Consider the following 15597-nt stretch of genomic DNA (forward strand, 5'->3'; position numbering starts at 1 on the left):
AACTCGAACTCTTGCTCTTACTACTGCTGGTTTTTCTTGCCTCCAACGCGGGTAAAAAATTTGATGCGCAAAGTAGCACGCAAAACGTGACCACTTTAAGCTTATTTTTATCAATCCGCAACGATGTTCCTCGCTTCATTTTATTATTCATATCTCCTTCACGGACACAGCAAAAATCCCCACTATATATTTTTTTGCGTTTCTCTCGCTCACTTCGACCTTAATGATCACTTTATTACACACTCACTCCACAACGCAATCGATCAAAGTAAGCTTTGTCTTTCGTCTCACTGTCACAATTCCGTGCAAATTGCACTAATTCACTCCTTTCGTCGACTTTTAGATTGGATTTAAATTTTTCATTGGTACGAACTGGAAAAATCAATAATTCCCCATTTTAGTTCACACACATCACACGCGAATTGGACGTAAAGTTATACCATTCACTACCAGTTGCCACGAACGAATGTTACATGCAGCCCGACACAAGCTCTGCGTCGCTGAAACCGAACTTGAAAACCCATTCAGCAGGCGTCGATGTTGGTTGAGTATGTGTTTATGCTCTCAGTATGTGGGTGCGAATGTTATTGGTATTGGTAAAGTTGATCTGCTTGGTTGAGCAACAGCCATCAGACGCCAATCAGAAAGAAAAAAAATAACACAACACAACCGTGAGGGATGGAACTTGCGACGTGCAATCGTTGATCAAATGCAATTGCTTTAATTCGCTTATTGTTACGACACCAAGTGTCCAATCCATTTGAATTTCGATTCCAGTAGACGCATGGTAGTCCATGGTAGTTTGCTGGGCATAGGACAACAACTACCAAGCGCCTCCATCGCTAATATGGGTGTTATGTTTTTGGTGTTTTAATATTGACAATTCAGAGAAAAATTAGCATTTGGTCGAGCATTTGGTGTCAGATTATCTGCTTTAAAAGCATGCTGCGTCGTAATTTTTTCCCTGAAATGGCAATATTACTTCGAACTTGGTAAATAAATGCGGTTGATAGATCAGTGCACGGTCCCTAACCTCACTTTTTGCTCCCTATCATTTTGCTTCTGAGTAAAAGAGATAGCAACGAATGGGAGCCAAAACAAACCACCCAAAACTGTCAAAACTTACGGGTGAGAGAAGAGTGCAGCAAATCTTCGTGAACTGATCAATAGGTAGCAAGAAATTAGAGGCACCGGTGGTGTAGTGGTAAGCGTGACTGCCTATCACTCCAAAGGGCCTCCCTGGCGTCGGTAGCATTGGTGCTCAGTACGGAAAACAAATCGAAGAAAAAAAGGTCACAAGAAACAGTTAGCTTTGTTCTCAATTCGCATTCATCTAAACAATAATTCTAAAAGAATGGTGCTTCTTTCGAGTGAAAGCTGGCGATCGAACTCGGTCACCAGCTTTCATTCTGCCATCGCACAAAGGAGTAAATAGGGCAAAAAACTGAACAACATTATTTACTGCTGTTTTGAGTGATATTAGGCATAGAAACAATGTAAAAAGTACTTTATTGATTTTGAGTCAAATTTGCCAAATTTGCCCTAAACTGATCTAGAACATACGGTTTTCAAAGGCTCGCCAACCCGGATGAGTTCTCAAGGCTAATGTATTCATTATAACTTGAAATTTCAATCGTCCATAGATTATATGACCGACTCACGCAGAATTTGACAATCGAATAACAATAACAATGAAAATTACAAACAGACTTACATTTTTTCAAACTTCTTTAAAGCAAGCTAAAACATTAATATATTGAGATCATCATCCATCATCTAACTAGTTGGCATTCAATACAAGGATCTCCTTTTCTAAGAAATATTGACCATTGATCATTTCGTTTACGTCTGGTAACCCTAATAAATATAACCATATAAGAAATAATCCTGATGAATATGGGATTTTTAGTGGAATACCTATGTAAAGAGAGAGAAGGATTAGTAATTTCCATTTAATTCCACTACCATATTTGCTTATCCTTGACAGATACGCGTATTACGTCTACAATGTGCAGACTTCGTCAGTATCTTGTACTTCAGTCGAGTACTAGTACAAGACACTGAAGAAGCTGCACATTGTAGACGAAATACGCGTATCTGTCAATGATAAGCAAACATGGTAGTGGAATTAAATGGAAATTACTAACCATTTTCTCTCTCTCTCTATCTTTGTACATAAGAAAAAGCTTACCGACGAGTTCGGGGTATCATCCAAATCATTTGTGGGAAATTTCTACCATTCGCGTTACCGTTTGTTTATGGTATTTATTTATAAGGGAAAGCCTGTTACTAAATAGTTCTAAAAAGCTCCTCTGTGCAGCGGGCTAATAATAGTTAGCATTGATTTAAGCTTCTCTGTGTGCTCATTATTAACTTCCTGTTGCTGTTTCAATGGAAGTAATTCTTACGTGACTTTCTAGCAGAGATTTCACAAAACTATATAAATTACTATTTTTTTTATGAAACGCACAAATGTTGGCTACTATTCTCCTGGTTCTAGACGAAAAAGTAAGAGGTGGTATCTAAGACATAGTAGATTTGACGTAGGATTACGTACTCGATATCAATATTCGGCGACTGTGCTAGTGAAACATTGTTTTCCCAATTCGAAAACACCTCGTTTTCTGATGACAAAATTACGCATTTTCGTGCACAAAACGCACGGAATATTTCAGGCATAACATTTGATAACGGCACAAAAGCATTTGTAAACAAACTTTCTAATGCCCTTTACACGCGAACCAAAATACGCCTACGCAAGCCAACAACATCATCGGATAGGGGCAACTATCACCTTTCCGATAGTAGTATTGGTTTGCAGGGGCGTACTTTGGTTTGCGTGTAAAGGGCCTTAGAAAGTTTGTTTACAAATGCTTTTGTGTCGTTATCAAATGTTATGCCTGATTTGGTTTATTTAATAGATAATAAAAAAGCGAAGGGATTTGGAGGAATTTCTTGCTAACATTTTCTTATCGCGAGATATTCGAGATTTTTTTGCTTTTTTTTCTAGTGTCATGTGGTATTCGATAATTGCGTGAATTGGTATGTATTCTCCTCCATCCTTTCATTGGTGAAATGGTAAGCGGTCAACCGAGCATTGAGCTCGCTCATGAGAGCATGCGCAATGCGTCGTGTGTTCGATTTGCGCTCTATCGTTGCGTCCGTGTTTGGGATTTTTAGTTACATGTCTGAATTTTTATTTTTTTAATGTGACCCCCAGTATAGAAATTAAAGACGTAGTCCTACGTTAAAACAATTAAAAGTTCATAGTTTTTTTTATTGGGTAACTTTCGGCTGTATCTTTCTTTCTTTTCTATTTTTGGGACGTAAGATTATAGAAAACCCTAACTTTTGATCTACTAATGAGGAAACGGTTGAAACCACTTTCATAAAGTTAAAAACTGATCCATTACGGTAGACATACTTGAAAGGAAAGAGGTGTAGCAATATGAATGTGTAGTGTTTAGAGGTGTTAGGTAACACACACGAAATCATTGAATGTTTTGAATGTGTTAGTACGCTTTGTTTTGATGAATACCAAAGACGTCTCGCTGCTATTTAGTGGAGGTATGTTTATGGTAATTTCAGGGTCGTACACGCCGAAGGGTATCCCCCTACTTTTTCGAAGATAAGCGTGTTGAAATACCAACGAACTGGAAATTCCATTTTTGAGTATCATGAAATTATCTCGTCGGAAGTTTACTTGTATAATTCTGCCAACCCCTTAAGCCCACTCCTGTAAGCATGCCTTTTAACATGTATATCAACAGATCAGTAGATATTGATGCGAAAATCAAAGCTAGCCCCACGTCACGTTGTCGACAGGTGGGGGAGGCAGAAGTACACACGATGTGGTTTCCTGCTACTTAATGGTGATTCATTGCAATGCTAAATACGCGCAAAAATTAAAACTGCTATTCTAGGAAGTGAACAGACACTAGCGAATCATTTAATCTGCACTTAGTATTTTATTGACTGATCATTTAAATATGTGCGCACGAGTGTTTGTGTGATGACGAGGTTTTTTTTCCTGGTTTGGCGGTGGGAGATGAATAATGATCGGCTTCCGTGGCCTTTTCAATGACTTGTATCATAGCAGCTATAGAGGATATGATATCATATACCGGTTAATTCTAGTTGAAACAAAAAATGGATTTGTGAAATTACCTGTCCACCTGTAACAAATGACAAAGAGAAGAAGAGTTAACTGTACCGTGCGGCACCGAACTTCGGACATTTGAAAAATGATTCAAAATCTTTAAATACACTTGAAAACGGGGTTGGCAAAAAAGGTTTTATGAAATTAAAGAATAATAATGTATTTTGATGATATTTTGTATGTGTAAGTAACAAGAAAAGATTGTAAAGTTTGTGTTTGGCACATAAAACCTGCAAATTTAGCTTTGACAGAGTCACAATGAGCGATTTTCTGTGTAGGCATTAGATTGTTAATTAAATAAAATGGGAGCACTGCTGGACAGCTGTCATTGAAATTGTTCACAACATTACGTGCTGTTTGACTGTGTATTTCAGAAACATGCACTAATTGAATATACTAGAGGATCTCACAGAGTTAGGTTAGGCTATCTTTATTAGCGAGACTTTCAGCCAGAGGCTGGTTCATCTCTTGACGAATATTGGGATTTCCAGAAGGGGTCCCCCTAGTGACAGCGTAATCTTTCTAAGCAAGCGATGGAAAATTCTGGGTTTAAGCAAAACGATGTAAAAGCAGATGTGTAATTCAAGGATTCAGAACGCAAAGCCAAAAGAGAATGTTTTTTGGTCTTTGCGGCGATTCAAATATGACGTCCACTCTTGAGGGGATCTTAGAATGTGCGATAGTACGTGTAATATGCCTTTATAAACAAATCTCGATTCTATGACGTCTAGTCTCAATATCACAACTGGTTGCAATCAGTAGAATAATTAACTTCAAGTCACACGTCAGAATATCGATCTCGTGTTGCGAATGCCTGCCAGACCGCTTCTAAAAAAAATCAAGCATAGAACCTTTTTTTCTTTGGGTTCTTTGGGTCTATTTATACTTTTACTCCTTTCTTACTTCTTTCGCGAGCGTAGAAATCATGGGCTACTATTCTATGTAGGAGGCAAGAGAACGGTTACTTCTCCGATGATTAGCAGAGAAAGGAGAATAATTACTTCCTTTCTCGCGTTCAGCAATCCTTGTGTAGGTCATTTACCTGCATAGCTTTGTTTTTATTTATATTTTTATGTGTTTTCCTCACGCACTTCAAAACGTGGCGATTGCGCCTCGGCGATAAAGCTTGTAAGCAACACACATTTTTTTCAGATTTCAGTGGCCAGTTGCCCGAATCGAATCGAGATCGTGGTTTCTCCTTCTCCTATAAAGGCAGATGGTGTGGTGATGGTATCGGAACAGGTTTCGCGAGGTTGTGTTGTGTTGAATAACTATACAAGCGAGTAACAGACGTTCAATAACACAACGAATGCTTCAAGTTTGTTTCCATTTTCAGCTGAGTATAGGTAGTTGTCGCTTTGAATTGCTATGCAATGTGCACCATGTTTTGCGTCATTGTTTCGTGGTTGTTTTTATTTGCTGACTCAAACTGTTCTGACGTCATTTCTGACGAATGAATGTTTGCTATGCAGATAGGGGTGTTCATGTTCTTGAAATTTAAAAAAATGCACGGCTTATAAAAATATGACATAATTGGCATAAAAGCAAATATTTGTTGTGTTTTTAAATTTTTCATATTTTTCCTGCCATAAAGCAAATAATTTTCATTTTACATTCAATCATAAAGTTTAGTTCTGAATTTATGATTTAAATGTATACGTTGATCTGCCAATATATCTGAGCTTGTTGGCCATCAATTGTTGAGTTGAGGTAAAAGATCTTTCAGCAAATTAGCATTGATTAATTGCAAATTACCCTCTGATCACGCCTTCCTTCGGATGGGAAGTAAAGCCATTGGTCCCCGGTTCATGAGTTGATGGGTCGATAGGTAGGGTCCAGGTGTGGGAGCTGCCTTCCTGGCACGTCGGTAGTATTGGTGCTCAGCACGGAAAACAAGATCGACGGAAAAAAACAAAACAAAGGAAAAAAAATTGCAAATTAAGGTCATCAAAAAAATGAGTTCTTTTTGGTTGATGAATATCAAAAGTAATGTTCTTAAGGGGTCAAGCCTACCTTCGAGGCCAAAAAAGCGAAATTTTGGGAATTTTTTTCTCGGAAAGTAGTTGAATATTTCAAATCGGTTTTCACACATTTATTTTTCTTAAATTCGTCTTAGAATAAGAAAATCATTATGTGTTTCCTTGTGGTGTTTGTTCCCCGGGACGCCGGATATCTATCACCAACCTACCAATTTTACCCCCAATCACAGTAGTTAATTTTTTTTTATTTTTTTGTGTGGCGCAATGTAGATTCCATTGACTTTATTTTGATTTAAAAAAAAAACAAATTTAATTTCTTTCATATCAAGATGGTAGGATGAAAAATTGCGCATTTGAAATTCAAACCTCGAATAACGATATTTTTTCGATCCCATACCCATGTTATATCAATGTTTTAAAGCAGCTTCAAGTCCAAATCATGGTGCACAAGACTATGTTAAACCAGAATTGTTAGTTGGATAAACTTCCATCTCGGTTTTTAAATTCAAATAATCACTTAGCTAGTTTAGAGTCAAACTAACAAATTGAAAGCTCGGTTCCATAAAAAGTACCACCGATCCCCCTAAATAACCCAAGTCGCTTAACTTTCTCCCCATAGTTAACTTTTAAATTCCCTGGAAAAATCATCAGAAATCCATATGTATATATCTCAGAATAAACACCATGGTTTTCTTCGGGAAATCACTTCAAAATTTACTCTGAATTTTGTTTTGATATTTTTTTAATTCTCCTGAATATTCTTAAAGGAATTCACTTAGTAATTATTCCAGAAATTCCTTGAAATTTCCATCAAAATTTTCTGGTATTTCTACCTTTTAGAACTGTCCTTTAGAACTATGCTCGGTATTACCTCGGAATTCTTCTCGGAATTCCTTGAAACTTGAGGCAGGTGCCATGTATAATAAAAATCAAAATATAAAAAAGTTGTACATGGATTGAAATGTTTCAAACCCCATCGAACTACCCCTTGTTTTGATTTCACGCATGAAGCGTTCTCAAACAGTTCACTCACCGAAATGTTCATTAAATGGTAAATGAGTTCTCTATACCATTTCGGGCGCCAAAGCGTAATTCGATAGCCATACGAAGAGTCTAGGCAAACCACGCTTAAACGCACGGACATTAACATACACAATTCTGCTTTCAGGATTTGTTGACCCGTCCCATGCTTTCATGCACTTCGGGTGGGAAGCTGATTGGCATATGCGTTAACTTGAGGGAAAGGAATTCCTTCGTATTTAGAATTGATTGATTAACTACGTAGACAGTTTTTTGGGATTCTTGACCCCCCTCCCCCTGCGTAGACAATTTTCCATAAAAAATTGTATGGGCCGTGGATAATTGCCAAACTCCCCCCCCCCCTAATCTGTCTTCGTAGTTTATGAACAGCCCCTAAGCGTGAAGGCGATTTCTGAACTCAACTTCGTGAAAATCAACTACGGCGACGAAGATTGCAATTCTTGCTTTTAATCTGAGGAAGGCCTGAACATACTCATTACAGCTAAAATACTACTTTTCGAAATTACGAAACTATGAGATATTATAATAATAATTTGTTTATGGAAGATGCAAGTAGAGGAGGTAAAGTTTGTGTATGACACATAAAATCTGTCAATTTTGCTTCCAAAGTGTCGCAATTAGCGATTAGCTATAACGAATAGTACTCACTCATGACGATCACTCATTACAGCTAAAATAGCTAATTGTGATCCTCTGAAAGCAAAATTTACTGGTTTTATGTGTCAAACACAAACTTTACCTCCTCTTCTTGAATCTTACATATAAAAAAATATTATTATAATATCTCATAGTTTCGTGATTTCGAAAAGTAGTATTTTAGCTATAATGAGTATGTTCAGGCCTGATCTGAGGATCTTCAGACTTGACTCTTTCACTTCGTTCTGGTATGTGGGCGAGGCGCAAGCGGTCCGAGTTAGTTATCGCGCCGTGCTGTGCAATAACAGGTGATTTTAGTAAACGTGAAAATTCCTTTAGTTTGTTAATCTAGATTTTCTTCTGAATTCCCTCGTTTATAGTTCGTTGGTTTTCGATAGCTAGTTAGGAGTGTGCGAAGGTGTTTTATGATCAAAGTAATTTATTGTGCATAAGTGTGTGTAGAAGTTGAATGTCACGCGACGGCATTGCTCGATGACAGATTTGTGGCACGTTGCGAAACCCGTCACATCATTTACATCAGTCAGCGACCGTCTTCGACATCATTTTACAGCTTCGAAGAACAACCGGTGGTACCCGAGGCCGGAAGAGGGTAGGGTGATCAGCACCCACTGGTCGAACCGGTGACCTCCATCTTCAGCGGCAACCACTTTCCGCATTTTCCAGTTGACGATCGATGCGACGGCTGTATCCCGTCTAGGTAGAAGACCACAAATCAGCGTGTGAGGCGTCGTTGGAAAACGACATCGGCTATGTGCAGTTCACAATAGCATCGTTTCGGAGTCTGTAGGAGTAAACGCCATAAAAATTCCCATAAGAACAGCAATAGAATTGGTTAACAGTAAAAAGGCTAGAAGACAATAAACAAAAAGTTTTGTTTTCCCATAGTAATTTCTATATAAACTTCAAATGGTTTGTGCCAAGTCAGTTTCTTATCAAATGAGTTTAAACTTTCGGAGGCTCAGCAGGACCCGATTTGAAACCGTTTGAACACTGTGGAGTGGAAATTTCCAATTTTGCATCAGTCTAATGCGCATGGTGAGTTAAAGCTCCTTGCATAGCATAATTGATGAATCTACGCGAAACTGCACCAGTGCATGCGACCTAGGTTTCAAATCCAAAACCACAAAAGTGATGATGTACTAAAAAATATTCCATACGATTTGACAGCTAGCAAAACGTCATTATCATTTTCACATCATTTCCATCTGCTGGCCGACCGTAACGTAGATTCCAATTGCTAGCGTGGCTGCTGTTCATTGAGCCGTTACCCTTTCCGGTCCGCGCAAGCGCCGGTAACGCCAGACAGCTTGTTTGTAGCACGCACAACCTAAACACCATTCATCGCACAGCACTCTAAATGAACTACCGCCAGAATAAAGAAGAAGAAGAAGATAGCTAGCTGGAGGGAATGAATGCGAGATAGGTTTAGAATAATTAATGTCGATACAGTAGGAGTACATAAATGAACCATGATGAATATTGTTTGAACTGAACAGGATGCACTACTCATAAATAATTTATGCACATTATTTTTCGAAAGGTTCTAGAAAGACGAATGTAAGGTTTTTTTTATCACGTTTCCGGTCGTTTTCTGTGAGTTTTTTTTTTCGGTATTTTACTGGGGAAGTTGACCCCAAAATCAATCCGTTCGAAGTGTTGATCCGTTCGAAGTGTTGTGTCAAGTCTGCCCGTGATGATAAAATCCGCGAGAGCAACTTTTCGTTGGTAGGAATCGTTTTCGTGAATGCTTAATTCTATCCATTGAATTTCACGATAATTGGTCGTGGGCATTTCAGTCCTTACCGTAATCTATCGACAGCGAACTTGTTTCCCGCCCATTCATGTGGGAAAAAATAGATCTTTCCCTGAAAGGTATCATACGGTCGGGCAACCCTAGTCTCGGTTGATTGTCTCCCTCGGGAGTGGCGCTTGAGCCATTTTTACTTAAAACAGGAAACTCGTAAGGCTGTCGGGTTACAAACTCTTCTGATAATTTCCTTGGAATATGCCTCATACGGTTTTCTGTAATCATCCTTAGAATTCCTTTTGCATTATCATCAGAGTTAGATTCCTTGGAATTGTTGGAACTCTTCTCAAAATTCCCTTGGAACTCTCCTCGAAATCCTCCCTACAATTCCCTTGGAATTCTTCTTTGAATTTGCATAAAACTCTACTCAGAATTTCTTTGCAACTACAACTTCTGAATTCCCTGGGAATTCTCCACAGAATTTCCTTGTATTTATCTCAGAATTTACTTGGCAAAAAGTAAAGTTGCTTAGAAAGGTTACACTGATAAAATTGCTCATATTTCGTTTATGTGCCACACACATACATTTTTGCAATGTGATTTCACAAATAATAACAAGTAAGAATCTTGCTATCGCAATATAATGATGCTGACTTCGAGACTGATATCGTCCCAAAGATATCTAATTAACAAGATATCCCACTAATCAATTCCTCATAGAAGGCATTGTTCCGATTTTCAATCATTACCACTTTATACGCAACCGGAATACTTGAGAAAACCATCACACATCCAAGCGCGCATCATGATGTGCTTGTAATATGTTTTACTTTCGAGCGAAAGAGTTTCCAATATACCACCGGTATCAGTAAGATGCAAATCTCTAATAGTAATTGATGATTTGCGGAGCTGGTGCTCAAAAGAATCTTAATAAGCATAGAAGTAAACATGGGAAAAGCATTCACTCTCTCTAAAGAATTATTCCAACACCCCAGCCACTGGAAATGCAACGTATCGAAATCATTGCTGAACGTGATAAAATATGCCGTCTTCTTTGGCCAACGCAGCATGCATTCTATTCAAAAATTATTTCATTACTTTCCTATTTTATAACGTAGGAAGTATTTGTCAACGTCGGTGAAAGCAAACGCAAACGGAAAAAAGCGAAGCTGAATGATGACGATGAGTGATGACACCGCTTCGTGTTTTGATATGCGCTGTACCGTCCGCTCAGTTGTGTGGGTTCGTACATGTATAGATGTTGGTGTGTTTTCTTCCAACGCTGCAGTTCAACGTTGTCTCGACACAAACCGTTTGGCGCTGTTATCTGTCTCTATAAATTCCAAAGAGTGAAGGGGGTCTGATCGTCCTCTTTCCTCGGCTGATCATTAACGTCCGCATTGACATCTGTCATGCTGACACCTGTCAGTTATTGAGCCCAGGTGGTGAAGTTGGCGGGGAACTCCCAACAGTTTCAATATGCACTCAACAGATGGCACTGCGATCACATACGGGTGGTAATTATATGCCTTCTATGAGGAATTGATTAGTGGGATATCTTGTTAATTAGATATCTTTGCCCAAACGCAATGTGGACGGAAGCGGAACGGAAACGGAAAGTTTGAAAGTTGTCACAAATTACATCAAGGTGTCTAACCGAAGATGATTTGGTTTTAACTAGTTTTCAATCCGACAAGTAGGGTTACTGTCTGGCTATTCCGCTTCCGCTGTCATTTCGCTTGGGCGTTACTTAAGTGTCTTACACATAAATATTATTAGTGAAATCACATTGCAAAAATGTATGTGTGAGGCACATAAACGAAATATGAGCAATTTTATCAGTGTATAGAGGTACAATGAAATGTATTGTCACAATGCAATAGAGTTTATTGTACTTAAAATAAATTGTATTGTCCACAACGATAAAATAACCACAGAATTTATTGTTTCCACAATAGAATCTATGGTAAATGGTGAAATCTACAATAGAACACGGGGGTTATGTATCTTAACCTACAAAAAATCACTTCTTCCCCAACAAACTTCCCGGAAGAAAATAACCATACAATTACCATAAAATAATATAAAATCACAACCAAATCTATTGCCAACAATCGATCCTATTGTATGTGTATCATACAAGTAAATTTAAAATATTATTATTACAATAGATCTAGAATACGTTCCATAGTGCATGAATTTTCAACAATAGAAAAACAATAAAATTAATGGTAAATGACTCAAGTTTATTCGGGAAAAAATGATTTTCTGTACTGTTAAGATACATAACAACCCCCTTGTTCTATTGAAGATTTCCACATTTACCATAGATTCTATTGTGGAAACTATAAATTATTTGGTTATTTTATCATTGTTGATAATACAATTTATTTTAAGTACAATAAATTCTATTGTATGGTTACAATACATTTCATTGTTCCTGTATCGTTCTTTTTTTACGGGTTGAGCCATTTACCATTCATTTTATTGTTTTTGTATTGTTGACAATTATTACTATATATATTAGATATATTTTAATAACAATATCTAAAATTTACCTGTATGATATGCATACAATGAATTCGATTGTTGGCAATAGATTTTGTTGTGATTTTATATTATTTTATGGTAATTGTATGGTAATTTTTATCCGGGGTGTAGTACACAATTTTAATAGAGCTTGGCTAAAAAATCTAAAAACTTGTGAATGTGACATTTGAATCACCCCTTTATAAAAAAAATCTCGATTCTATGACGTCTAGTCTCAATATCACAATTAGAAAAAGAATTCTCTAGAAAATAAAATAATTTAAATAATCAGAAATCAGAAGATTTTTGAAATTTCCAAAATCCATAGACCCAGGGGTGATGTCGCTTCTGAGGATGTGCTTTATTACAAAAAAGATTTGGCTTTGCTGCGATGACGTGCATGTGGGATGAAATAATACACAGACAGTTAAACAGGAATGTGCAGGATATTGCAGGATGCCTAGAATAAGAAAACAGATTTTCTGAGATATTTCCGGAGATGAACCAGCGTCTGGCTGAAAATCTCCTTAATAAAGACAACCAACCAACCAACCATTTTCTGAGAATTTTGTTTCGTGGATACGGATGTGGATGCGCATTTTTGCGTATCCTTAGATAGGGATAGATATAACTTTTTGCATAGAAGTCGAATCGATTTCCAGCCTTGGACAAAGTTGTTCTGCATAGTTTGGCCTATGGCGTCTCTGGTATGAACAATATTGAGCAATGCATGAATTTTTGACAAGCAAATGAACATTTTCTTTGCGTTTCCCATACATTTCTCCATAGTAACATAGGAAAACAGTAAGAAACAAAGTTGTAATTTGGATTTTTGGGGCACCCGGAAAATGTCCGGGAGTGGCCAAGTGTGGTGCTGGGCACTTACTTACCTTGCCAGATAGGCTATGACCTGGTTGTACGTCGCCAGCCTCGATCGAATCCAAAAACATTCAATAGCGTTCTACACGTCACCTAGCCGAGTGGAATGGTACAGTCACCACCGTATTATGGGCCAGCTAGTCGTACGTGTTAATCATATGGAAGTGGCCCATAATTGTAGGTGGTCCATAATACTGGGGTGACTGTATATGATTCTCGGATTTAAGAGTGGTTTTCCAAGCGGTGTGTATAGAATACATACATGGCTAATGAGATCAACTTGAATATGAGTTCAGTTTATTCATAATCCCAAAAAGTGCAGGAACTCAGCAATGAGTAAATTTACCTCATGTTTTCCTGTGGAAAACCTCAAAAATCTGCCGGAAAATGAGGAAAATTGACTCATTGGGGTCGTGTAGGTTAGGTCAACTTTACAACCCTCATTTCTTTATTCCGCTTCGCTTTGTATTAAAGTACCTTACAAATGTGCCAAATTTATGCAGTTTTAGTTGTGATTTGGATTTATGGGAGAATGGTATAGGGTAGAGCCGAATACAACATATCAAGAAGACTGGCAACTCTTCTATCTTATTATACGACCGCTATGAGATCAACGCAATCGAACGAATTTGATAGCAAAAATTACAACCTCAGAAGAAAGGTTTGTGTATTTGCTCATTTTTCTATGCAGTACTTCCACCTTCGCTCGAGCGCAGCGCTACTGTATCTGTTGCTTGGATTCGGCAGAGATGCCAGTCTTCTTGATTTGATGTCTTCGGTAGAGCGCTACTTTGTCGTAATGGCCCATTCCCGTTCTATCGAGCAGAAAAGATCACAAATCATCGCCGGGATTTTCTGCGACATGAAACCTCTGATCACGCTTTCGCCAGGGAAGTAAAGCCATTGATCCCCGGTCCATGAGTTGATAGGTAGGGTCCAGATGTGGGAGCCTTCCTGGCGTTGGTAGCATTGCACAGTGGTCCAGAATGCAGATTTAGGTGGATTGATATGTTTTGAGCCGGAAATTGAAACTTTAGACTAAAAGTCTCTTCTACAAAGTTGTTCCTTATAGTTAAGCCCTCATTTTTATGACAATGAATTCTAGGATGGTTCTTATTATAATTAAAATCAAAAATCTAACTTTTTTGTATGAATAAACTAAGGTATACATTCTTCGGCAAAGTTATAGCTGAGCTAATTACAAGCAACTTTGTGCTAAATAACATTTTTGTATCTCTTAAATTGGTCGATTTAGAGCTATTTTCTTGAATTGAGTTAGCGTCCGTTTCCCATACATTTTTCCTACTCGCAAGGGTATTTGATGTAATTTCCGTCCTACTAGTCACAACTCGCACTTGACCTCTCTTTTCCCGCATAAACGCGAACCATAAATTGACCTTACCTAAAATGGTTAAAAATTGTTTATAATCCCTGCTAAACTTTAACTGAAATGGTTATGGAACTTTACATGAACGTTTAATGATAAAGTTTCAACCTTATGTATTATGGTTTTTTGGAACTGGACCTTACAAATAATGGGTTGTTAAGAACCATTACCGTTCCAAATTCTTGTTTTCTCCATACATTTTCGGAAAGAGAACTATATTAGAACCTTTTAACTTATGGTTTGAGAACTTTAATGGTTATGGTTATGGTAGTCAGTAAGGTCCACGAATGGTTTTGTAACATCGATCAACTTTATGTGGAATATATCGCGAATTGGTTGCCTGTAATTTACTGATTACTAATTCACGATATATTCCACGTAAAGTTGAGCGATAATACAAAACCATTAATGGACCTTACCTATAACCATTACCATTAATGTTCTCAAATCATAAGTAAAAACGTTCTTATATAGTTCTCTTTCTGAAAATGTATGGAGAAAACAAGAATTTGGAATGGTAATGGTTCTTAACAACCCATTATTTGTAAGGTCCAGTTCCAAAAAACCATAATACATAAGGTTGAAACTTTATCATTAAACGTTCATGTAAAGTTCCATAACCATTTCAGTTAAAGTTTAGCACGGATTATAAACAATTTTTAACCATTTTAGGTAAGGTCAATTTATGGTTCGCGTTTATGCGGGAAAAGAGAGGTCAAGTGCGGGTTGTGACTAGTAGGACGGAAATTACATCAAATACCCTTGCGAGTAGGAAAAATGTATGGGAAACGGACGGTATCGAAGACACGAGGGTTTATTTGACGTAGGATTACGTGCTCGGTATCAATATTCGGCCACTGTGTTAGGGAATCCACTTTTAAGTAGGCAATCGGTGATAATTTTGATCACCATTGCAGCAGTTGGACATTTGTGTAATTTTCAATAGTGACCTATTAAAAATTGATAGTGTTCATTTTAGCAGATTTGTAGAAAATTTTCCAATCGATTGGCTGGTTTAGAAGTAAAATCCATCCGCTATTGACAGAGTTATAAGCGGTCAAAACCTGACCACTTTTCGTAACGCGGTCGATTTTGGTTTTTTTTAAATTGCACCCCCAATATGTTGCCGAAAGACGTAATCCTACGTCAAAAAGAAAACATGTTTATCGAGGCAGCGATTACAGCGGCTCAACATAACAGATGACTAAAAGTTGTGAGA

This window comes from Ochlerotatus camptorhynchus, unplaced genomic scaffold (assembly GCF_037179485.1).
Source record: "Ochlerotatus camptorhynchus isolate MF236.1 unplaced genomic scaffold, CSIRO-AGI_Acam_v1.1 ptg000363l, whole genome shotgun sequence".
Classification (NCBI taxonomy): Eukaryota; Metazoa; Arthropoda; class Insecta; order Diptera; family Culicidae; genus Ochlerotatus; species Ochlerotatus camptorhynchus.